The sequence below is a fragment of the Lycorma delicatula genome, chromosome 5, assembly GCF_047948215.1.
Source record: "Lycorma delicatula isolate Av1 chromosome 5, ASM4794821v1, whole genome shotgun sequence".
Classification (NCBI taxonomy): Eukaryota; Metazoa; Arthropoda; class Insecta; order Hemiptera; family Fulgoridae; genus Lycorma; species Lycorma delicatula.
Genome location: NC_134459.1, coordinates 161,313,651 through 161,341,428, shown reverse-complemented (window position 1 = coordinate 161,341,428; position 27,778 = coordinate 161,313,651). Strand labels below are relative to the sequence as shown.

The window sequence follows — 27,778 nt, the reverse complement described above, 5'->3', positions numbered from 1 at the left end:
CTGTTATACATAAGAGTTATTATTTTATTAATACATTGATTATTAATAATTATTAACCTACGATTGTAATAAGTTTTACAACAAATAATAATTCAATACTAACAATAAAAATTTTAAAAAAATGTGAAGTTATTAACGAAATAAAATTTTATGTACTTTTCACATTAAAAAAATATGTATATGTAATTTAATAGGCGTGCAAGGAAATCATGTGGTGTCCACATAGATTTTTTTAGAAAAAAAAATTACTCAAATTGCGTAGATATTAATTTTGATCTCAATTAAAAATAAAAAATGAAACCTATTTTATATATTAAGGTCAAATTAATATACTATAAATTAACTACTATGTACTCTCTAAAATATTATTATATATATATATATATATATATATATATAAGAGAGACAGAGTGCGAGTGAGAGAGTGTATTTATATCCATATATATATAAAGTAGATGTTGTGTCGTCCCCTCATAAAAGTTTAAGATGTTACCAAGTGAAGTCATTAAACATTTTGTAAGCACTTAATTTCATTATAAAACCTTTAATATAAAAATTGAAAAAATTAAGGAATGCAGAAATGCTGATATATTTTAAAAGAACATATATGAGCACAGAGATTAATCCCACCAATTGGTTAACACTTCATAAATACGGGCAAAAGCTGCGGATAATCATATATTTTGGGGTTAATCTATGGTTTTTACAAAGTTGAAGTACATTGAAATATTAGAAACTATATTAAAATCTAAAACTTATTAAAATATCGTCTGTTTTGTAATGAATGCTCAAAACACAACTTATCTAAATAATAATTATTCAGAAATGAGTTATTTAGAATGTGTAGAATCCGTATGTTATACAGTATTTGTAATGCTGTATTGAAACTTTACCTAAATTAAGAATGAAGTTGATAACTGTTTAACCTTTACTTTAAAGCTATGTTAAGCTTGTTGACTATATAATATGCAGAAGGGACAAAACGCTTCTTATTGGACAATTTAATTTATTTTCTTTTATTGTTATTAATTAATTTTTTTAGAATTAAACAACATTTAAAGAAAACCAATCTAATTATTGTTTATTACGTTTAAAAGAATACTCTATTTAAAATAACACTAAAATCCATCAAATTCTAAAGTTTAATTTTTTAACATTAATCTAATTTGATCGATTTAATAAAATAGAAAGTTTTAATTTGGGACGTATTTATTTTGGCTTTTTATGTTTTTTAACCTTATTTCACCAAAATGATAGATTTTTTTTTATACAATACTTTTTTCGATATAGATTATACTGTATTGTTTTAAAGTAATAGTTTTTGTAAGCTTATATTCAAAGTATTTTTGTACAAAAATTTTATTATTATTTTTAGAAATTTCAATTTATTTTTATCAAGCCTCTAAACTATGAACTGTTTTTTTAATACATCGTAATATCCCGAAAACCTAGATGGATGCAATGACTAGGATTTTATATTTTTTAGACAAATTACGTGAAAATTTCTTTATAAACAAACGAGTCTTTTTTTTATGTGAATAGTTTTTAACCCGAGAATTTTCCCAGAGTATGCCATATCTAATTATGGAGTACGTATTAATTTTTTTTTTTTTTTTTTTTTTTTTTTTTAATACTAGTAATAATCTTTCCAGCAAACTTCTGAAAACAAAAGTTAGATAACAATAAGAAATATAACGAGAGATGAAGCACAGTAAAATATTGTGCGTTTCAACGTTCCATATGTTCTTATTTACGGGAATTTTCCACGGTAGATACCTACTCACTCTGAAGAAAAGATTATATATGATATGAAAATTATTTCTTACTTAAGTTTGAGAGTAAACTTAACTTTCGTGGTAATTTATAATCCTGGATTTAAAACATTTCTCCGGACGTAAAATTAAAAGCATTAAAGTTTATATTTGTAATAAATTTATTGAATTGTTTTTATTTCATGTATGTATATATATATATATATATATATATATATATATATATTAATGTTCTTGTATTTCTTATTTCTTGTAGATCTTTGTAATTTTTATATCAAGGTCTGCGCACAGTCTAACTCTTAGCAGAACTGATTCACTTTATTTATAATGAAATTTATCATGTTTCATTTGAGTACCTGAATAAATTGGATTAAATTGAATATCCAAAATTCTAAAATACATAAAATCACGGTAATAATCTTTTTTAAAAATTCAGTTAAAATATATATATTTTTTTTAAATTTGACTACGTCTGGGATTTCTTTAGTTTTGATGTTCTGAACAATATCCCTCAGGACGCTTTCATTTTTTTTTTTTTTTCATTTTACTGAATCCGTTTAACAAGCACTTTCATATCAGTCGATTCAACAAAATGACAACTGAATTTCCTTTTCTTGACGCTACTGTTGGTTCCTCTTGTTTTACATTAATAATAAAAAATATGATTTTGGTTCAGCTTATTTGAAAAAGATCATATTTATAATCTCTCTACTTTTCTTTAAAATTTTAAATCTAATTTAATAGAACTACTTATAAAATATAACTTATATAATCGGCAATTTTTACTGGCAGATATCCTTTTAATCACAACACTTACAAGCTCCCTTTTTATTAATACTCTTCAGCAATATATTTTCTAAACAATATTTTACATTGTGTGTAAACTAAAATATAGTTCAAGAAATAATCATGAAAATATTAACAAAAATGAACCTGAGACGAATTAAACTAATCTTGAAAATTAATATCAAACAATTTCTATGAAGTGCGAAAAAATACTAATAGTTTGGTGAACAGTATATTTCGCTCACATTTATTTTGCTAAATTCAGTTTATGTTGAATTTTTTAAAGTTTGTTCATCAAATAAATTTAATTAAATTTAAAATAAAATAAAAAAATTAAAATGAAAATCTCGTTCGTAATTTATTTGGTGGTTTATTCAATACCAAAAACAATTTTACAGCATTTTAATTATTAATCTCTTCTTTTATCTCACGTTGAATAATAACGAGTAAATCTTACCATTACACTTTTACATAAATCTTTAAATTAATTCATTATAGGAAAAAAAAAAAGATTTATTACAGGATTAAAACTTTTATCTGTTCTACCCTTCGTCACACTAAAACCAGTAGTAAACCAGCAATATTTCCATATTTCAAATTAGTAGCTTCCAAACAAAATATAACTTTTCTTATAAATTTAAAAAAATATTCTTTTATTTGTTAAAATAAGTAAAAATAAAAGGGTTATTTAAATGGGCCAGTTAATTTTTTTGACAGTCTCAAGGTAAGACTGTCCACAATTCTGAAACAAAAAATTTTATAAAACATCATTACACGTACGTTGTTCCACTAATAATGAAAAACCATACAAAAAAGTTTAACAAAAAACGAAAAAGACGTAAAAAATCCGGCAAAGTTACCCAGCAAGTTGATTTTTTTATCCCGGCTTCACCGGGATACTCATCTTTTTAATTACCCAGGCACACTTTTTTAAACATTTATCAAAATTAGACTTTACCATTTGTAAAAATATTATATACTAATTAATATATTACATACTATATATAAATAAATATATATATATATATATATACAGTGTCCCATACAAAACGCGACTCAACCTTGAAATAATAAAAAGGCATGTGTAAATGTAAATGTAAAGTAATTATTATTATTACCATCCATTACCTTACATTTAGAGTAAATGTTGGAAGTGGCCGCCATCTTCTCGAATACATAAATACAAGCTTCAATTCTTTTTATAGCGTTTCTTGCAACTTTTTTCAAAGCTTGTGGCTGGATATTTAATACAGCTTGTTCAATATTGACTTTCAATTGTTCAAGTGTCCGTAGTTTGTTGTTGTAGGCTTTTTCTTTGAGGTAACCCCGTAGAAACAAATCCACCGCAGTCAAATCTGGAGATCTTGGTGGCGACAAGCCTCGACCGATAATAACACGATTACCAAAGAATTCCTCGACGAAATCAGAAGTTGAACCTGCATAGTGCGATGTCGCACCGTCATGTTGTAGCCGGCAGTGTCTGTCTTCCTCTTCCAAGAGTGCAATGAACTGAAATAAAATATCCTGATATCGTCTGCATTAATGGTGTACTCGATAAAAATAGAACAGATTATTTTTTCCGCGATATCGCACCACACGCCCAACTTCTGCGGGTGTAATTGTTTTTTGTGATAAACGTGGGGATTTTCAGCACTCCAAATTCTACTGTTTTGGCTGTTTACGTAGCCATCTGAATGAAACCGTGCTTCATCTGTGAAAAATAACAAATCCGTAACGTTAATTCCCTCACACAGAAATCGACCGAACCGTTGACAATATTATAGCCGTTTTTCTTTGTCGGGCTCAAGAAGTCAATGAACCGTTTGTATGCGATAAGGTCGTAATTGTAATTGTTTGGTCGCCCGATGAACAGTTGGTTTAGACAAATTAATTTCAGCAGACAAACGTCTTATCGATTTATTTGGGGAGGCGAGTAATCGGTCTTTGATTTCAGTGACTGTATCTGCATCCAACACTGACGCAGATCTTTTGTGTTCCTTGTGGTTCAGTGAACCAGTCTAGCTCAATTTTGCAACTAACCTTAATACTGATGTTTTGTTAGGAGCTGGTTTATCCGGGTACTTATGGCGAAACAAATCTTGCACTGCAAACCACTGATTTCGTATAGAAGTACGACTCAACAATGAAAACACGTTCATCTAGCGAAAACACCATCTTGTCCCTAGCAACACACTGAACGTTATGATTGCATTGTTGTTACTATCGGTAGTGTTCTACTGCGTCGCCGCGATGTTCAGATGTTGGACGAGTCCATTTCAGTAACGAATAGGGGAGTAAGCTTGACTTACTCATGGATTAGGGAAATTTCATGGATGAGTGATTGATGGGTTGCGTTTTATATGGGACATCCTGTATATTACATTAGTATATTAATAATATTTTATACTAATATTATATAATTAACAATAAATATATTACAAAAGAATTTGAAAAACAAAACTATCATACATTGAAATCCCTTCGAGGTTTTTCGGGTGGATTATTGCAAAAAACGATTACTTTTACATACGTTAATTTTACAGAAAAGGCAATAAACAGATATGAAAAAAGATTAGCCCTATCAAGGTGTATCATTCTCTACCTCCTTGTCGAATTTTTTCCATAATTAAATCATATCTATAATTTACGTAAAACTTATCGTGCCAAATTTTTAACGTCCAATCCTTTCAGAAACTTTAAGCGAAATATAGGTCATCTTTCTAAAATACCTAAAGAGTAATTGGTTTGCTTGGCACTTCTTCCGCCACCACCCCATTCGGCCGCTGTGAAGCATGACCGAATGTCTCTGCTACAAACGGCTACTGAGCCTCGAAACAGTTTAGCAACCAGTGTCCTAACTAGCTTCTACAGCTATGACGAGATACCTAAAGAGTAAACGGTTTTTGTATGTTATCAAATATTTCGAGAACTGTTATCGGTACCAAATTTTAAATAAATAAACCGTTACGGTACTGCTCTTCTCATACGGGTCGTTAGATGGGGAGCCGCTAAATTCTCATGCACCTTTCTTATGGCGAGCCGCTACCGCAGTTGAATTGATACCAAAAGTCTTTAGACATCGACCAATTATTTTTGTCAGCCCTCATTTTGAAAAATTCCAAGTTTAAGTAATAAAATGGGGTAGGTAACATTAAATTTTAATTTTTTTTAATATTAATATTTTATATTACTATTTATTTACTTTTTATAGTACTATTTTTTCAATTTTACGGTAACAGATGAAGACATTACTCGAATTTTGGTATGTGCAATCTTCATATCCATATCTAAAAACAATTTCCACAGTTCCAAGTTGAAGTTAGAAATGTTAAAATGAGGTAGCGATAAATTTTATTATTTTTTTAATTTCTCAGTAACAAATGATGACATAAACTTGATTTTTGAAGTGTTTAATCTTCATGTAAATATCTAAAAAAAAGTTTTAGATTTTTTTTAAATTCAACCTTGAAAGGGGATGAAGAAAGGTAAAAAAAACTTCAAACGATTATTTCAAATTATCCCACTTCCGACTATACTAAATGAGATATCAATAGATTTGGGCTTGCAAATAATTTTCAGAATAAATAACCAAAAAACCATTTTCAGATTTTTAAAATTTTTTAATTTTAAGGCCATTTTATGATACCGTTATTGAATCAATCTGTATGAGATTTGGTAACATTATGATAGTAACTTATGTTTTTAATTCTGATGATGTATTTCGCGAGGAAGCCGCGACGGGAAATCTAAAAACCAATTAATGGGTCCTGTACTGATCACACTCTTGCTCTGAAGAAATTACAATACACTGATAGTTTTTATACATTGAACAATTTAATTGTTATTTATTATTATTATTATTGTCACAAACATTAGATTAAAGAATACAGGAGGATTCAGACAGAAAGAGTGTTTTGCTTTGACCAGTGTATCCCTTGACCGTGAAGGAAAATGCAAGTAACCATATAATTCGCGCAAAGCCAACGCAGATGGTGCTAATGTATACTTATATAATATATATATATATATATATATATATATATATATATTCCACATACACACAGACGAGGGCCAACGTTTGAGTCTATTTTGTTCTATCTCGACATTTATGGTCCCCCGAGTCAAAAAATATAATTCGATAGATTAATTTTGGCACGAGAGCAATTATTCCTTTTATTATATTCTCTAATAGAAAGTGAAACAGATTTAATTTAATCATCTGAAATTATTTTTAATCATCAATGATATGTGGTAAGAGTAAAAAAAATACTTGTGAAAATAAATTAAATTCATAATACATTTTTTTTTTCTTTTTATTGTCTGCAATGTAGATTTTTCCATTCACAAGATAACATGAAAAATTTGAAACTGTTTATGATTTAAAATGGATTAAAAGTGATACAGAAATATAAAAGTAACAAAATTATTATTTTTAAATCCTTTAAATTACGTCTTAAAATAAATTATCAAAACTAGATTTTTCTTATTTGAACGACAGTTTTCATCAAATTTATTAGCAATTTCACAAAACGTTACCGTTTCATCATACAAACGACCCATCCAATAATACTATACTTATGTCAATAGAAGACAAAGAAAAAGTATGAAAGATATCGTGTTCAAAGTGATTGTAAGCTTATCGTACAGAGGTTTTGGCGCTCACAACTCAAGTATAGTACCTGAAATAACCAATTCATCTATTTTTGTGTGATAATAAAGTAAAATAGAATTTTACTAGTATTAATATTATACGATACGTACAGACTATAAGTAAAACGTTTCTTTTTTAAAGTTTCTATTTTTGTTTTTCAAAAATTAGGCAGGCCTTTCATCAATTTGGCAATTAGTGATAAAAAATATCTCACGTTGTTTCGATTTTAAAATATAATTATACAATTTTCCCACATTAAAATAATCGTGCTCATACATTTTTACCAGTAAATAATGTGAAGATAAATCAAAAATGAAAAAAATATATACTATTAAAAATCTTAACATTACACCGATGTGGCTTTTTGTTTTGTACATCTATATAAATAAATAGCTTATAATAATTATTATTAAAATATAATTAAAAATAAAGCATTAGGAAAATAAATGCAACAAGATAAAATGTAATAAAAAGAATATTTGTGCGATTCAAGTACGATTATAATAATATAAAAATTAAATTTTTCAAATTATAACCCTTACCGAGCACATGAAATACGATTATTAACTTTGCGCTTTGAGGTTAACCTTGCTACGGATAGCAAAACCAGTTCATAAATACAGTAGTTATTATACATTACACGGTAAGAAAGTTCCACTGAAAGTTTTTTTTCTGAATCATATATCACTTCATAATCATAAATTTTATTCTCAATGGTTGTGCCTGAGGATATGTAAAAGTTTTACTTACGAGTAAATAAATTAGTTACAAAAAGGGGGAAAAAAATCATTCTAGAATAAAACAAGAAAAAAATACCTTTTTTTATACAATAGGGAATTAACAAGGAAAAACGGAAACGGTTGGTATTATGCATAATTTAATATCACAAGAAATATATATATATAAAGATATATAAAAAATTTTACAATGATTTTCTTAAGCTTATAACATATTAATGCGTTGAAAATACGTAAAATATTATACAGAAGCTTTTATCCACCTGCGCCACATAAACTTTTAACACATAAATGGAAGGTCTCGTATAAAATGTAAAATTTAATATAACATGAACTTTTATCTTGTAGGCGTAGTGTAATAACTTTTAAATGCCCGTTTCGAGATTTTATGAAAAAATAAGCATATCATGCTTAAGATAAGCATGTCTTATCATAAATTTACGAATTGTAGGTTATAGAAATACTTGAAAACTATTTAACTTTTTATAAACGCATGTAATTTCTGTTTAAGTTTATCTTACTCGTGAATAAACGATAAGACAAGCTAATATTACTGGAATACAAAGAATTAATCGATTATTATACATACTGTGTATCTGACATCATCTCGGGTCGGTCATTCTTCAGCTCTATATGTTATTTGCATTATATTTTTTATGATATATTTTGGTACTGTCTCGTTTTTTACGTCTTATTTTTTACAGCTATAAATAAAGTTAACCTAAGTACAGTTTATGTTAACATAAAATTCCAAAGCAATAAAATTGTTAAGCTTTCGGCGAGATTTTGCGGTCAGTTGAAAAAATCAAAATTCATCAATTTATTTAATTATAATTCTACAAAAAGACATCGTCCCAATCTAAAAAGTACAGATATGTATGAAAGGCGAGATAATAATTGTTATATATTTTTCCAACTTCATTTTCTTAAACACAAAAGTACACACCGTTAAAAATTTTCTTTCTACTCTACTAATATTGTAACTAGGTTATAGAAATTTTTTAATATAAAACAAATACCAAATCATCGAGAAATAATTGGAGATAAACAATTTTTTTATATACTAAAAAAATATAACAAATCATATAAAAAAAAATTCGTCAAATTTTCTCAAATATGTTGATTGCAAATGCAAAAACTCTTGCCGGCCATTTTTTTTTTTTTTTTTGAAAAAATATGTTTATTCACGTAACTAATATATATTCCGAATATGAGCTAAATCGGACCATAAATACAATTTGTTTTGTAATATCACGATCCCGGCGCCATCAAATAGTTCTAATTGTAGAATAATAATTTTACCAATTTATTTGTTTTATTTATTCCTTTTTTAATAAAACTACTATAATCTCTTGTAAACTAACACTTTTATTTTATTTAATGAACTGACGGGACTTAGAAAAATTGTTTCATCTTCCAGTACTTTCATTTACATAAGAGTATTTACTATTAAAAGAAGCTGTAGTATATTTTGATTTAAATTTTATTATTTCAAGTACATTATCAAGTTTTTGTACCCTATCTAGTACTATCAAGTACTGCTATCTAGCGACAGCACTATTCGTAAACTGGTTAGAAGAAAACAATCAGGGTTAAAAGAACAAAAATTTCACATTTTCAAATTAAAAAACGTGAAATTATGAAGATTATCAAATATTTATCTAACAAAACCTACATTCGTTAAGAATATCTATTTCTGCGATGATATGTAGCTTTATTTCATCAAAATATTATTCTTTATATATTTTAAACAATTTTTAAAATTTTGAAGTGTCGATTTGCGAGTTGGTAAGAGTAAATAAATCTTCGGTGTTTCTGTCGTCGGACTAACTTCTCACCGGCGTCATTCTACCGAATGACTTGATATATTTATTAATATTATTGTATTGTTTACTCTCGTTCACAACTTCACACAAACATGTTCATTTTATCTCATTTATTATAAAATAGGACACAAAAATATAAAGAATAAAAAATAATATTATATATGTAAAATAGAAAACAAAGAAAGATTAAATAATCATTTGAACAAGTGAAATAGTGCATTTTATTTAACGTAAAGTTATTCAATGGATTACAGTATTTAGAACAGTGGGCATGATCGCGGACACTATTCAACTCAATTTCGTGAACAGTCATGACATGATCCTCAAAAGAAAGGATACGTCTCTGTCAAAAAATTGTAAAGAGATTATTATACTTCAAAAGTATAATCTTCTTTGAAGTTTTGCTGAGGTTTAATCAAAGACCGTAGGTACCTGTTTCTGCTAGTTTTATAAAGATTTTATTTACAATACATAAATAACATTATCAATCTGCAGGAATAAATTATCTCTTGCTAAGAGAGCATTAGGTAAACAAAACTTATTCCTACATTAAAACCATCGATATTCAGTTGAATTTGGAACACTGGTCTTCCATCTACGGACGCTTACCGATCGGCTCGTAAGTAATCCAAATCACAATACAGGCGTTATGCCTAAGGAACGTTCCAGTAAGATTACTCCTTGACCATGAGAAAGCTTTTTATCGTGTCGATCCACATCTTGCTGGTAAATGTTTAAAAATATCGTACAGGGGACCGCTCTAAATTTAATGAATGGTTCTATGAACTCTTTTTTTGAATGTTCAGTATGCTAACCATAAGAAAAAATGTTAGAACCTATTTTGCTTATAAATTACAATAACGGTTTACGTAAGGTTATTGATTAGTATAGAGTCAGAGTAATAACTTTCCCTTTGCAGATAACGGCGACTATCTATCAAGCAGGATCAAATGATGTCACAAAACTTAAAATAAAAGAAGGTTCTTAGCAATTAAAAATTAGCTAGATAAAACCTTTTTGGGTAAATCGTGAAAAAAAATTTTCTTTTGAATTCTTTTAAAGAAAAGATGAAATTGATTGAGAAAAAAGTTAAATCAAGAATAATCACCTAAACAGAACTATTTATTTGTTGATTAACAATTAAATTTTTAATTGCTTTCTTCAGCAGAAGTATGATCTATACAAAAGGGTTTATCAAGTACTTTAAATTAAAATATATTATAAACCAGCAATTTAATTTAACCGTGACTGGATGACCATCCTGCTCTATAAAGTAATGTATATAATAATAAAGTATATATACACACATTATTTTAATATAAAATGCAACACATACTTCAAAGGAAAGCAATTAATCCACTAAACACATTTAGGTAAGGAAATGAATAAGAAAAATAATACCAACATTATAAAGAGATAATGAGTTAATTATTATCTATCAATCTAATTATTCGCCTATGGCAATTATAGGCTAACACTGAATTACTGATACTCTATCACCTAATATATTTTTATAAGATATTTAGCGTATGAAAAATATGAAGTTAAGACCCCGATCTAACTTGAACCCATTTCTTTCCTGTTTAGACTCCGGGAATTACCGTTCAGTTATTACTTCAGAGGATGATCTGGACTACAGTGCAAATATATCAAATTTACCGGTAGAAGGGCGTTGGAACCAGTGAATATATATATAGAAGGTAATAACATTGCTGAAGTTCAGGTATTGAGATACTTGGGAGTTACTCTGCAAAGAAATTGTCGTTTCACTGAACATGTGTTGAACGTCTGTCATAGCGCAGAGAAAACGATTAAAAGCTTGAACGTTATTAAGTCAAAGCACAGAGCTCCTAGGGTATCGAAAAGGAGACTACTTGCGACAACCGTAGTCCCATCGATTTTGTATGCGGTTCCTGCATGGTGGCCCGCTATGACTACTAACAGGAACAAGGACAGATTAAAAAAGATACACAGGAGGGTATTGCTTGGAGTAGCATCCGCTTACAGAACGGTCTCGTATGAGGCCCTCTGTGTGCTTTCTGGTGTGCCCCCTATTGATCTCATTGCTAGACACAGGGTTGAGAGGTTTTTAGGACGTGTGGATAATGAAGTCAGACAAGATATTAATAATATATGGCAGGACTGATGGCTGCAAGTTGGGGTAGCGAGATGGACCAGATCCTTGATTTCTGATATAGTTAGATGGACAGGCAGACGCCACGGAGAAATAGATTAACACATCACACAGTTTTAACTGGCCATGGGTGCTTTAATGAATACCTCCACAAACTTGGCAAAAGAGATCAACCTACGTGCATGTATTGTAACGAACGTGACGATGTAAAGCGTACTTTCCTGTTTAGCCAAAAATGGCAAATGCTAAGATACAATGCTGGTATTGACGGAAAGACTCCGAGAGAGATAATAGATCATATGCTCAGTAGGGTAGAGAATTGGAGAAAGGTTGTAGAGTTCATAAGGTCAGTCCTTAAACAAAAAATTATAGATGAAAGGAATATGGGTTTTTAGATTGTAGTTTGGGTGGACAGCCTCAGTGGTGAGAACCAGTATGCTGAGGTGTGCTGGTTTCGATGAGCCGCTGAGGACTCCTTGGGTTGACTGTTAGGTTTTCTTAACTAAGTTAAAAAAGGGAAAAAAAATCTCAAAAGAGCCAACCGGTAGGCCTGACCTGCCATGCCGGTATATAGCCGGTAGATGGGGAGGGCATATTAGAGTAACGGACACTCCCCTGGGTGGCGTAATACCATCAAGTCGGTCCGGCCCAGGGGAGTAGAGAAGTTAAAAAAAAAAAAACTGCCTTTACTAGAAGCTGAACACAAATTAGCTGATTTGGGAAGACCCGTTCACTACTAGATCAACCCGTGGGTCTAACTTGAACCCAACATTTTCCAAATGAAAGAAACAGATGTTAACACTCATCACAGAGACCTTTAATAATAGCAATAAAGTAAAATTGATTTAAGAATTTCTTTCTGATTAAATGTTTTTCCAATTTTTATGAGTAATGCAAATTTTTTTTCATGCTTCAAGGGATTTCTCTTAATGCTGTTAAGCCGATAATTATGGTTTAAACACTCTGCAGTAAGAAACAATTTTTTCTTCTATTTTTATTATAACAAATATTTAATTTAGTTTTTCTATAGATGAATTGAAAAAATTATGATAGCTGTTAGTGCTTTAGATGCACTGATTTAATTTTAATTTTTGCATATACTGCAAAAGTAACATTGAGGTGGATTTAATGAAACGTGAAAAAACGTGATCGATAAAAATTCGCCAATATACTGAAACAAAATTTAACTAAAACTCACTTTTAAAATGAAATCTAAAAGTAGTAATAAACTGAGATATCCCCTCACCGAATAACGGCGTTTTTCGTAGTAGAACTAAATCAATAAATCGATATTCCACCAATTTTATATTCATTATGGAATGCGATAATATTTTGGAAACATTTGTTTACAACATGCTGCCACATTCTCCGAAGTTGTAAACCCGTGTTTATTACCCTAGATTAAATATCTTATCAGTTTATGTTATAAATATTAAGCTTATGGTAGTAACTGACTTCTAAGTTAGCTGGCTTCGAGTTCAATTGTTGGAAAAAGTTTAGAATTATTTCACCTATAAACTTTAATTAATCTTAATTTATTCGATACAGTGTTTATGTAAAATTATTTCATACGATTTTTTTTTCAAAATATATTCTACTTGCGTGGCAGATTATGAATAACATAAAAATTAAAATTTTAAATTAACAGAAATTGGTATTAATGTAATAATAAAAAAATTATAAATGATTACAGATGGTCTGTTATGAGTAAATTACTGATTTAATATCATGAAATTATTTCAATACTCGGCAAAACTCCATTAAAAATTTTAAATAATTTATAATACCCCCAAGACATCGTCTTATCTTACGCATTAAGCATTTCATAGAATATATATATATATATATATCCATTTTATTATCAGTCTAATAACGAAATTTATTTTGTATAAAATTACTTTTTTTTCTTTTTTTTTGTAATACTTTTATTTCTAGTTGCATCAGTAGTTAAAGTCATTAGCGACTTATCAGAGTATTGTAACTGTACCAGTAAATTTGTAGTCTTGTACAAACTCAGGTCGACTACTCCTGAGACGTGTGGTGAATTGAAACCCAACCAGCAAAGAACAACGATATCCACAACCTATAATTCAAATCCGAATAAAAGTAACTTACCTTCATTAGGATTTGAACCTTACAACTTCAACTTCGAAATTAGCTGATTTACAACGACAAGTTTACCATTAGAACAACCCGGTGGGTTAAAATTACTTTTTACTGTTATTATTAGATAAATTAAATAATTCCCTGCAATTTGAAAAGAACAAATATTTTAAATTCATATTCATATCTGTTCGATGTATTCCTACAAAAAAATTAAATTATTTTATAAGATTGTTAAAGTTTGTATAATATCAAAGCTCATTCGTAACAACAAGATAAGTAAGAATTGCATATAAAGTTGCTAATTAAATAATTAAGTGTACTTTTAAATTAATAAGTTGCAATAATAAATTTAAAAAATCCTTTTCGGCACGCCGGAAGGCGGAAGTAGATTTTACCGGTGCTAAGGAGGGGATAAAAAAGATTTCTACCTTAAGTAAAGAAAAACTTTAAATTTACTCAATACGGCAATAGCTGCATGTAAAGATATGTTTCACATGTTTAGCATACTACAAGCCATCTTCTTACAATTCCAGCAATATTTTTATCATCCCTTGCCGTAAGGGTTGGTCATATCTAAAATTGTTTGAGTTAAAAGTTTTAATAATGTTTATAGGACTAACGACCACTTTAAACCGATTCGATACTGTGCTTATTAAGGGAGTAAGATTCTTTTTTGCCTTCCAAACCCCATTTTTTCCACCCCCTGGGCCAATGGTTGGTGATATAAAACAAATTTACTTAAATTAGTTTTAGGCCCTTATCCAAATAATAGTAGGAACTTTAAGCAAAGTCGATATTTTACTTAATAAGAAAATTATAGCGAAATTTTTTTTCAAAAAAGGCCCCCCTCCCGATTCTGTCCTCATGGTCTGATATTGGCCGTTAACGAACTCGAACGAGATTTTTGAACGAGTTATTTTTTAAAGAACAATTTAAAAGTGATTGGCGCACAATTACGGTAGTTATCGTACCCACAAGAAAGTGAAATAAATATATATAAACTTTTTAGCTGACCGTGGTTTTGGAGTCTGGAGGATGTGAAACGCGAGGATATGTCGAAATTTTCCGGAAGTTGAATCATGGTACCCATTTCAATAAGTAGCTTTCTTCTGAAATCTACCTAACAGATCAATTGATAATATTTTGCGTATAATAGTTTCCAAATTATCACATGTAATGTTTTAATATAAAAAATGATCATTTATGAATCTACACACAAATAAATAGCTATGTTGAACAACAGTTTAGGGTAGCTCTTTATTTATTAAAATAAATTAGAAAATAAGATTACATTATAAATGTTTACTTGGAAACAAGATTTCAAATAGTTGAAAAATATTACTTGAAAGCTAGATGCCTATTTCAACTGTTAAATCACTCAATCATTAAGGAAAAAAATATGCATAAAAATAAGTAAATATATAAATCAAACAAATAAAAAGTATTAATTGACAAATTTATATAAATATAAAGCAGAATATTTGTCTTTTTCCTTTTTTTTTAGAATTGTTTATTATTTGTCTTTTATAGTACAGTTTTATTCCGATCGTAATGAAATTCTGCACATTAATAGTTTCAAACAAGAGAAAAATTGTTATCTACATTTCATTTTTTGAAAAAATACCTTTAACCCTTTTTCACTCGCTTAGTGTAATCTCTAACCAACCTCAAATTTTGAGATTAAGTTTACAAAAATATATCAAGAAAATAAAATCGTACAATAGAAATCTACGATTATTAAAAAAACGATTTTCGAATCTAAGACAATTACGTGAAAAGTAATAAAATTATAAAACAATTATGTTTTTGCAAAACAACCAAAACAAGCCTAGTTTTCGAAAATCCAAAACATTTGGATTTTGGATTTTCTCTTAACTGCAGTAATAAACCCTCATTCAGAGCTTTTTAACAATATGTCATAAGTGGTACTTATTTTCATTGATTCCAGAGTTATAGCCAAATAAAAGTTTAATTAATGAAATATTTGATTAGAAGGGGAAGACACTTCGGTTCGAATCAAAATTCATCTCCTTTTTTTTTAATTTAAATATATCGTTTTCTTAATAACTATTAACCTCTGATTGAAAAAAAAATTACAATAAATAATAATTTTAAAAAATATTAAAAATATCAGAATTATTAATGAAACAACATTTTATGTACTTTTCATTTTAGAATAAATGTGTATAAATGATTTAATAGATGAACAGGAAAGTGTCCACATCAGATGTTTAATCAGACATTAATTTTTACATATCATTCTTTTTTATTGCTTTTAATCTTTCATAACATAATATATATTCTTATGGTTTTGCTTTATAAAAGGAAATTTAAAAAAAATTACTTTACCTTTAATTTATGAAAAAAAATATGAAAAAATATTAGAAGTTATTAATGAAATAACATTTTATGCACTTTAATTTTTTTTTAAATGTGTATATGTAATTTAACAGGCATACAAGGAAGTTCATATAAGTCAGGAAGTCAAATGAAATCAGATTTTTTTAAAATAAAAAACATTTCATTACGAAATAAATGTATATTACACACGTTTTATTACACATTAAATGAAATACATCCATTTTATTACTTTCGATTTTAACATACAAATTAACCGTTTGTAAGTACAACAATAATTTAAATTTCTGGAGTAATTTAAGTATTATTCAATTTATAGGAAAATGTTAAGAACATAACTGGTCATAAAAGAGTACAGATAAGCGAATAGTAAGTAAGCCTAATAAATGGATTTTCATTTAAATGGAACAGAGCAAATAAATAATGCAGTAAAACTGATCAAATTCATCTCATGCGAGATTCGGGAATCCAATAAATTGGATAATGTACGATCGCACTAGTATTAAACTAATTATGTAACAGATTTAAACTAGTGAAATTTTACATAACATCTGGCCAATACAAGCTCCTTATATAAAAGTTAAATTAACTATTTTTGTTTACTTTAGTTTTACATTAATAATATTGAAATATACTATAATTCAGGGAGTTAATGTTTGAAATTTGCCGTTTAATATCTAAGTGTATTACAAGTTGCAATATTGCATTGTATGTTACTTAATTTTTTTTTTTTTTAATGGCGATTTATTATCACAATTATTCAACTGCAAATTTTCTACAAGCAGAAACTGTTCCAGCATGTTTTCATAAAAAATACGTTTCAGTTTTATTTGATTAAAATTGTTACCTCAACATTTCCTCCTATATAGAAAGCCATATTATGTTAATAGTTCAAATAATTAATTACATAAAGTAATAAATAAATTAAAGTAAACGAAAATAAATTAAAGTAAATGGAGGTGAATTAAGTAAAACTGAACAGAAAAAACAAAGAGAAGTTTGAAGGAAGCTATCTTCCTCGTTAAAAATATTACAAAAAGATTTTCCTGTGAAAATTTTTAATGGTTGTTTTAATATGAATTAAAAATTTTAAAATCTGCAATGTTTAAATTGTATGTAAACACCTGGAATTATCATTCGTGTGTTAACTCAGTAAAAAAAGATATACAGAAACAGAATAAAAAAAATTCCTAAACAAGTATCAGATTGGCAGTTGAAGATAAAGCGGTTGCCATAGCAACATGCTGCACGCACAATAGAAAAATCTTATACATAAATGCAAAAGTTTGCTTATTTATTTGCAACAACATAAAGCGTGAACCAACCGACCGATTGCTTTCAAATTTTTCGGACACATTCGTGTTACCTCAGGAAGGTTTTAAAGCATAGAAAGAGGCCTCTCTCCACGTTCAAGGCCTCATATTTTGAGGTTAGTTGTGAATCAAAGGTATTCATTAAAGAAATGTATCCTTTTACTCCATTATATTCTGCCACCATGGCAGTGGAAATAATGAAGTAAACCGACTCACTTTTTTCTTCAATAAATATTTGTAAAATATTTAATTTCTTACAACCATGAGGATAACGAACGCGTCGGGAGTGGGTGGGTGAGTGAGTGAGTGAGTGTGCAAGTGCGTGTGTGCGTGATAATATACATAAAAGTATACACATATATATATATATACATTTTATGATGAAATTTGTAACTGTCAAATAGGGTATGGCCTACATTGGAGCATGATCGTGTCATACCTGACCATTAATTTGGTTTCCATTGTGGACATTCAACTACTGAGCAAACACACAGGCACGTAAACGTAATCAGCAAAAGCCTTGAAAAGAAATACTGTTCGGTAGCCTTCATAAACAGACCTTTGACTAAATGTGACACCATGTCTTTCTATCCAAGTTAAAAATGAGACTTCCTCAACCATAATACCTTATTTCTACGCATTTACCTGGAAGAATCTTTTTCTCACAGGAAATATAATCAGCAGTTGTCTGTTTTCTTCAAAATTAAGTCGGGAGTTCCTCAAGACTCAGTTTTGTAGCCTGCGTTATACTAAATCTTTATTGCGGACCTCCCAGTTATGAGATATTAGGTTTACAGGAAGAAATACGACAATAATTCAAGGTATAAACTGCGACTTAACAGCCACGCAAATAACATAGCAGTAACCTCCTATAAAACGGGGTTGGCTTTAAAAGGTTCAAACGACTACACGTTCTAAACCTGTGTCTCTATTATGGTTTGGTGTGTCTATAGTAACTTCGACAGTGATTGCTATGAATTATCTGTTCGATTCTTATTTTTAAGTTTTTTAAAAGCTTTTTCTGTTTTCTTTGCATCGTTTCATCGTTTTTCTTACTATTAAATGATTCTTTTTATTTTACTTTCTCTTCTTCTACTGTTAGGTGTTAAGTGTCATTAATAGTTGATTTATGTGTGAATGTTGATATATGAATGCATGTATAATGTATGTACGTATATATGAATTTGTGACAAGCATGTTTTAAAATGCTTTAAAATAACACTAGTGTAGTAATAATATTAGTCTAATGCTGTACTAGTCTTTGAGAAGTTTAGCTGAAGACTTCTTGTGATCAGGTTTACTCAAGATTTATATAAATGTAACAGATTGTAAATAATCTTTGAAACAATACAAAGTAAAAAAAAAAAAAAAAAATGTTATTGTATGTTATTGTAAAATATTTTCTGGATCCTTCTAAACTACTTAATCAAACTTTTAGATAAGAAAAAAACTGATATCAATATCTCATTCATCACGTATCCAGTTTATCTAGAACCAAAACAGAGAGAGAGAGAGAGAGAGAGAGTGAGAGAGATTGACGAGGAAAATTATTTATACATCCAGACTTATGACAATAATATCACAAAAATAATATGAATCTTAGAAATATAGATGATTGCTTTAATAATGTAGAATTTTATTCTTCCCATTCTAAAAGCAAATGCGAAATGTATAGCAACATTCGTATTTACTCACCGTACGTATTAAATTGTTATTTCTCCTTTATTTTATGACAATTTTTTTTCATAAACTCCTCATGTGATGGATAAGTCAAACCTACTCTCGATTTAGATATTCTCGTTAACTATGCATATTATCTAAACGTCATTTTGCCGTCACACACAACCATAGTAAAATATTTTATTAATATCGATTACGGTAATCCTTAGTATTGAATTCCTTAAATTTGTATATTTCTAACTTGGTTTAAATTTTTATTTCCCGGCGAATGTAGCTAACATAGCTACGTTAAAGGATAAACAATGGTGATTGTATCAGAAATGGGATATCAGATTTTTTGTAAACATTTACAAGATAGTTTGAAAACCTGTACTTTCAGTAGAGAATAGAAAATAATAACAAGAATAATAAAAAAATGGTACTTTTTTCGAAATTTCACAGCCAAAAAAAAAAAATCAAATATGTATTTTTAATCAATGTAAACTAAAAATAATTAACTACATTGAACTAGTTTAAATAACAGTTTTGTTATGAATGAGTTGTATATAATTTGTATATTTATCGTTCATTACACAAAATTAACGAGCGTAGGATATGTCTGGTTAAGTTATGTCAATGTTGGTATGATTCGTATGGTAATCAAACTAACCTACACTCGCTTCGCTCGCTAACCTCTTCTAATTCATTAGCGATCGCCGGCCTCCGTGGCGCGAGTAGTAGCGTCTCGGCCTTTCACCCGGAGGTCCTGGGTTCGAATCCCGGTCAGGAATGGCGTTTTTCACACGCTACAAAGCATTCTCTCATCCTCTGCGGAATAAATTGCTTAACTGCGGACCAGGAGATTAAACAAAAAAAAAAATTAATTAGCAAGCGAAGCGAACGCAGGATATGTTTGGTTAAGTTTTATTAATATACGTATGATTCGTACATTAACCAAATTAACCTACGCTCGCTAACCTCATCTAATTAATGTTAAAAATAAAATTATATAAATAAGTAGCATTTCAAATTTGATCAGTGAAATTCCGAGAACGTACCAAAATACCAGTTTGATCAAACACTTAGAAAAGAAAAAATTAAAAACGAAAGTAAAAATAGAAAGTGAGAGGAAGGGAATAAAGGATTGATTAATGCACAACACTCAGCGAGTGGTAACTACATTATAAAGTTGCTAAAGTCCAGATCGTGTAACCGTTTAATTATTCTAACATCCTTACCGTTGTCTAGGAGGTTTTTTCTGTAGAGGAGGTTTGCTTGCTTGGCATTTCTCCCACCACCACCCCATTCGGTCGCCCTAAATAATAACACCGAATGTCTGTGTCACAAACGGCTACTGAGCCACGAACAGTTTAACGACCAGTATCCTAAATAGCTCCTAGAGCTTACCTAACAGCGTTAGCGGACTAATCGCGATGCCATACACCAACGGCTTACGTGTTCCAACCGCTCACTTGTCATATATTTGCTAAAATGGGTAGGTGCACCCTGTCAACTAATTAAAATATATATGATATCAATAATAAAATTTGTTTTGTCTAAGCAGCAATTTGCTGCCACGCCTAGGTCGTGGCAGTAAGTACCTGTCCACCATTTTATAGCGCTTAGAGCCGTAATAATTGGCCGGTAATCAGCCATACCCAGGGTTAGCTTCCCACGGCAATGCGGTAAGAGTCTTTCCCTTAAGCAAACTACGGATGCCGGTTGAACAAAGCAACTGCATCTATGAACACCCACACGGTCCAACAATGTGGCTCTCGCCACATTGACTCGCCGCTTATGACTGGCCAATTTTCCCCTTGACCTCTAATTTCCAGGGTAGCCCGGTCTCTGGCTCCCCCAAAGAGCAGGGCAGTCAAACGTCAGGTATTCATTTGACTGGACGTCCCCGCAGACGCACAGCTTATCAGCAGCCAGGCGGAACCGAAACAGATATTGGTTCAAATTAGCGTGGTTGTGAGCACCCCGGCACCCGTTGCCCTTAAAAACTAGCTCGAGGCATACCATCCCCCCCAAATCCTGTATAAACTTATACAAGGATCTTCCCTTAGTCGTAGTGTTCCATTCCAGCTGCTGTGCTTCCATCGCGAGGCTCTGCAGCCTCTTTCGCAGGCAGGAGATGGGCAACTAAACAAAATTTAGATCCGGTGCATTGTGATTGCCGTTCCGTTCCGGAAATGACCAGGGTCTAAACCGCACCCCAAATATCTCGGCCTCCCGGCCACTTCGCTGCCGGAAGTTTCACCACTAAATCGATTGGAAGAGCCTTTCCTAACACGGCGGTAGCCTTGTAGGAGATTGTTTTAAAAACACTAGTGCATACTATTAAGGTTCTGCGCTAGGCAATTCTTAAATTTTGAACAAGTGCTCTCTATTCATATCCAACCTATGCACCCAAACGTCCGTAGGGTAGGAAAAAGTACTGCCAGCCGCCGCCAAGCCAGCTTTGACGACAAGTGCGGGACTCTCACCCGCTAAAATACCTCCCCCTCTAGTCACGCAGATTAACGTCTAAGAGGTTAATAGCCAGTCGGTTAACGTCATTTAGCCGAAGTTCAAACTGGAAATTATATTTCTTCCTTGACGTGCCGTACACCCAAATAAAGGTTAAATTTAGTGGTTTAATATGAATGACGGTCTGAAAAATTGAAGAAAAGAAACAGGTCCCAGAATTGTATCTTTTAGTATTTTTTGAGAAATGTGGGATTAAATCTGTGGTAAAATAGTATGAATGAAATCCACAGAAACTAAATACGAATCTAATAATTTCGAAATTTATTAAAATCAAAAGATATCAAAATGGGGCAGATTTGAATTAATTTGTTAGACATCTTTAAAACTAATTAATAATTGTTTCTACATAATTGCTTGAAATCGTTTAACTATAAGCTGGCAATACTAACAGCTGATTCAAACAATTTTTTGTGTTAACAATCATGAGTCAATGTTATAATGTTTCATCACTCGACTACTTCACTAGATATTCGGTTAAAAATGCAGCTGAAGAACTCAGCAAGTATCTAATCACAGGAACATTAATCTACAAGCATACAGATCTCTAATGTTATTAAACGACAACATTCTCTAATTAAATCTGTTTATCCTTGTTAAGGAATGAATAGATTCTTTAATTACAGTAAACACCATATAACTTGGCGGATGAGTTTGCCGTGTAAAACTTTGTCAAAAAATCAGAAAAATTTTAATTACATCATTGGAATCACCAATCGTTTCTTCGTAAAGTTTATTTTAAGCAGAATTAAAAAAATATCTTAGTCGTTTCATATGCCACAACTAAGATAATTTTAGCTACAAACATTGCAAGAACATTAATCGCAATTAATGATTTTGTGATTGTGGTAGACAGTTGTAAAGCCAAAATAAAACAAACTTATGCCTGTACAGTAGCAAAATAGGTTAATTATACTACTATGGGATTCAAAAACTAATTTAGAACAAGGTCGAAAAATTCAAAACTTCACTTGATGAACTTTCATCGCAAATCAGTTGATTTGAAATCTACAGTTCTAAGGTTCAAATCCTAGTAAAAGCAGTTATTTTTATACGGATTTGAATAGTAGATTATGGATGCTGGTGTTCTTTGGTGGTCGGGTTTCAATTAACAACAAATCTCAGGAACGGTCGACCTGAGGCTGTGCAAGACTACACCTCATTTACATTTATATACACGAGTATCATCCTCATTCAACATCTGAAATAATACCTGATGATTTCGGAGACGGAAAAAGAAAAAGGAATTCTCATAGGGTTTATTTTTCTGCCCTCGACCTTTTTGTTAAATTTTAAGAAAACATAAATTTAACATTTCCTTGGAAACCTCACAAAAATTGGCCTCTGCTCTCAAAAATGCTAAAGATGAAACTAAATTCTTTAAGACAGACGATGTTTATAATTAATTTTTGAACACAATAACTGTAATTTAAAATAGGTAGAGTAAAAAAAAAATTCTGAAAGCGAAACACAGAAACAGTTCTAAATGAATCTCATATATTTTACATTGCTTGGAAACCGGTCATAAAATTTAACACTTATTTAATCGCTGTAATAAACAGAAATTAGATTACTTACTTTATTAACAATGATACAGTAAACGTATTGTTGAATAATGATAGGAAACCTACATTTAATTTTTTTTTTCAATAATTTTAAAATTTATTAAACTTTTTATAAATGTTTTGTTAACGTAAGAGAGAAATTCTTATTTTATCTAATTTTTATAAAGATAAGTATTATTTTTTACGATATTTTTCTTGCTATTGATTTTTTTTTTTTTAAATAGATCTTACCTTAACGAACCTTTCTTTCTTTCTTTTTCCTGTTTAGCCTCCGGTAACTACCGCTTAGATAATACTTCAGAGGATGAATGAGGATGATATGTATGAGTGTAAATGAAGTGTAGTCTTGTAGTCGGTTCGACCATTCCTGAGATGTGTGGTTAATTGAAATCCAACCACCAAAGAACACCGGTATCCACGATCTAGTATTCAAATCCGTGTAAAAATGACTGGCTTTAGTAGAACTTGAAAGCTGGAACTCTCGGCTTCCAAATCAGCTGATTTGGGAAGACGCGTTCACCACTAGACCAACCCGGTGGGTCACCTTTACGAACCAAATAAACGATAAGAATACAGCGGCACAAGGCTAACTGACAATAATACTAGGCAAAATTATTCTTTCGGTTTGTATACTCTAAATTAAATTACATTACTTTTTTAATACTTTTAATATACATTTTTTTTTAAATTTATTTCATAAGCATAGTTTAAAACTTTTATTATACTGTTCGGATGTTTTAAAACCGAAAAGAGATAATATTCAGTAAACAGTTCTTGGTCAAAACGGATTTTTTCCTCTATTCTGTTAATTTTAGCTTTTCACTATAGGTATGAATTTTCCTATTCAACACTGAATAAAAATTGAAACTTACAGTCTACACACTCTATATATAATTTTTAACTTATTTTCGAAAAATATTATTTATTACACTTGTTTTGTGAAACAGAGACACTAGGAAAGAAGTAAAAAGATAAGATCGAGGCTTTTTAGATGTGTGACTGGAAGAGGATGGAGAAGATAAAATGGGTGAAGAGGAAGTAACGTAGAAGTAGTAACAAGATAGAACAATATTGGCGACTGTCGGAAGAAGGAAAAGATAATGGATCGGGTACATAATTAGGGTAAAAGAATAATTAATACGGTTCATGAAGGCTCTGAATGTGAACAAAGAAGAGAAAGGAGGAGGCTGAAGTTAATAAATGACACAAAGAGTAGTGAAGGTTATGATGAGACGAAAAAAAGCACGGGATAGAAACAGGTGGCGCCAGTAACCTGTCAACAGGCAGAACACCACATGATTATGACACTTCTTTTATGTTATATAAATTTTATATTTGATGGAATATTGTCATTGAACTTGGCTAGCACTATTAACTAGCAGCTTAGTTAGTATATTAAATGCGTACATATTTTGATAATTCTTAAATGTTTCTCATTAGTTTTTTGCTACTTTACTTTTGTACGTGGCAAGTACTAAGCAACTATTTTTTCTAGTTGAAGGAGCAAAAAATGCATAAATCAAGTATTTTACATCGAATTTATACCAAATTGTTCACTTTCCATTGTAAAATCTGACCTAGGGTACTCTTTAATCTTAAGAATAATTATACCACTTTCCAAAAATGATAATTAAAAATATAATAAATCAATAAATTTCTTTTCTTAATAATTTTTCTTTTTCTAAAAGGTTGGAATAAAGTAATTTCGTTTTTTAGTGGAATATAACTTTTTTTTATATAAGAATCAATTGTATTATATTTTTCATTTAGCTCGATAAATCTTTTTTATCTTTCTAGCAACTTTGATTCAACGCTCACAGAACTTCTGGTCTCAGCAAAAAAACTAATCATTAGTGAAAGTTTTATCATTCAAAAATCTTTTCAAACATGAAATAAATTGTAATCTGAAAGTACAAGGTCAGGGATATATGGGGGTGAAACATTACTTCCCGACTAAGCTCCAATAATTCTTCACGAGTTACTAAAGATGTGCAAGGACTTGCATTGTCTCGGTGAAACATGACTCCTTCGCGATTTGCCAATTATGGCCGTTTTTCTTTGATTATTTCCTCCATTTTCATTAGTCGTTGACAATCTGAATTGACTGTTTGGTTTCTTGGAAGCAGCTCAAAAAACACAACACCTTTGTAATCCTACCGAATTGAAAGCATAATGCCTTTTTGATGCAAATCAAATTACGATATGGCTTGTGCCAGTTCATTAAGCTCGGACCATGATCGTTTTCAATCGACCGGTCAATAAACAGTTCATCAGTACAGTTAATTTATCAGTATCATATTCACAACCATAAGGATAACATTATATACATAATGTTACACCTGAAACGAGAATCGAGTTTAATGTTACAATTGAAACGTATCGTTCGATTCCTATTTTACGAACATCGATGCAGCTAATTGGTATCTAACTGAGGTACAGAAAATGATTGACTATACCGTTCAAGTATATGATCAATTTCCTAGCATACACAGTTTAAAAATTAATGAAAAATCTTAAAACGTATTAATTTATAGTTAATAACCGAAGTAGTAATACAATTTATTTATTTATTTTTATTTTTTTGTTAAAAATTGTATTTTTTAAGGTCAAAGTACTAGAATTAATATTCTATTCCCTTCAGTAGCTTTAACAAAATGAATTAGGTAACAATGCATTTCGAGAACATTAAATATTCTATTTTACCGTATAAAATTAAAAGCTTTTAATCGATTTATTCAACTGAAAAGAAACAAGAATTAAGCCAAACTGAAACAAAAAAAGTAAAATTAAAGATTTATCTTTAGTGGTTTTGTAAACGTTAGATAATTTAAAATTTATATAATATATTTATATTGATTGAGTAATTTGCAACAAAAGTACAGAAAATCAAATACACCATGAAATCAATAAAGAAAGTAGTTAAAATGAAGAATATTTAATATTGTGATAAAGTTATCCCTCTGACAAAGTCTGAGTGAGGTTTTTTTCTAAAGAACTACTTTGTTTGGAAAAGAGTAATTCTTAAAATTTATAAAAGAAATGAATAAATTCAATATTAAATAAAATTAAAAACTTCGGTTTTTTTTTTCTTTTTTTAAAATACGTACTAAAGTAAAAGTAAGAATTTTGTTTTAAGAAAAAGTTTTCAAATATATTGAGTGGTATCGGTATTAAAATCTTCTTTTCAATTACTTTTTGTTTTATAACAGTCCCAGTAGAACTACATTACGTAAATCAAATGCAAACATTTTTAGGGAACTTTCAATACTAGGTCGAGGTAAATTCAATTGATTCATTTCTAGTTATAGTATAAAATCAATGTTACTATTTTTAGATGTCGACAAAACTTCTGTTAGATGAGCTGCATATTAAAGTAATCTTGTTGAAAGATAAGATTTCGTAAAACATATCGATTTACTGCCGATTCTTTTTTTTAAATAAACTTAAACAAACCAATAATAGTAAATGTAGTAGTCCTTAATGGAAAATCAAAGTTTACATAAAATATATATATATATATATATAATTTTTAAATTACATTCTTTGTTTCTTTTGCGATCACTTTCTTAAGTAACCAGAACCACTGTTTTCAAGTCAAGCGTCATTGCTGATATTATTATTGGAACAGTTTTTGAAAGGGAAAGATTTATATATAAGTTATACTTTTATGTTTGCTTATTTAGGTCTTAGAAGACCTCACACGATTTAAAATTTTTGTATAGATTTGTATTTGTTACTTCTACGCCAATATTTTAAATTTCATTTATAAGATATAATACGCACGCGCGTTTGTGTGTTGTAATTTGTGGTTAGTTTTTAAATCCAAAATTACTTTAAAAAACTAAAACTGTGAAATTAGGAATAACCTTGGCGTATTTAGTAATGTATGTAAAAGTTTGTGAGGTCCGACAAAAAATACGCCAAACTTTTACAAACTTTTACATACATTACTTAGATCAAGAGAAGGAATTCAGATAAATGGGATAGCTTCTGTATTAAAAAAATACAGGTGTTTATGATCGTTTAATGCTGCTTAGTTTTCACGTATCATTTTTACTTTTACTCACGCAACTGTTGGATCCGTTTGCTGTCTCTTGATTTTGCTCTTGACTTATTTGTTTGTGTTCTGTATCAGTTGGCTCTAGATCAGAAAATCTGCGATTGGATTCTCGGCAAAAATTTTTCATTATTTATCACTTCAATTTCTTACCATCAGTGTAAATTAAAACGTATTCGCGATCGTAAAAATAAAATATATATATATATATAAAATCATCAGGCATGACCAGAGACATGTAATACCTTATCAATATATTTTTTTTTTTGTAATTACTACACCATT

General features: G+C 29.9%; 1 protein-coding gene across 1 annotated transcript in view; it reads left to right on the top strand.

The window, feature by feature from the left end:
* Positions 1–27,778, top strand: part of LOC142324572 (isotocin receptor-like) — a 413,886-nt gene that overhangs the window by 148,362 nt on the left and 237,746 nt on the right. The gene's annotated exons all lie outside the window — the stretch shown is intronic.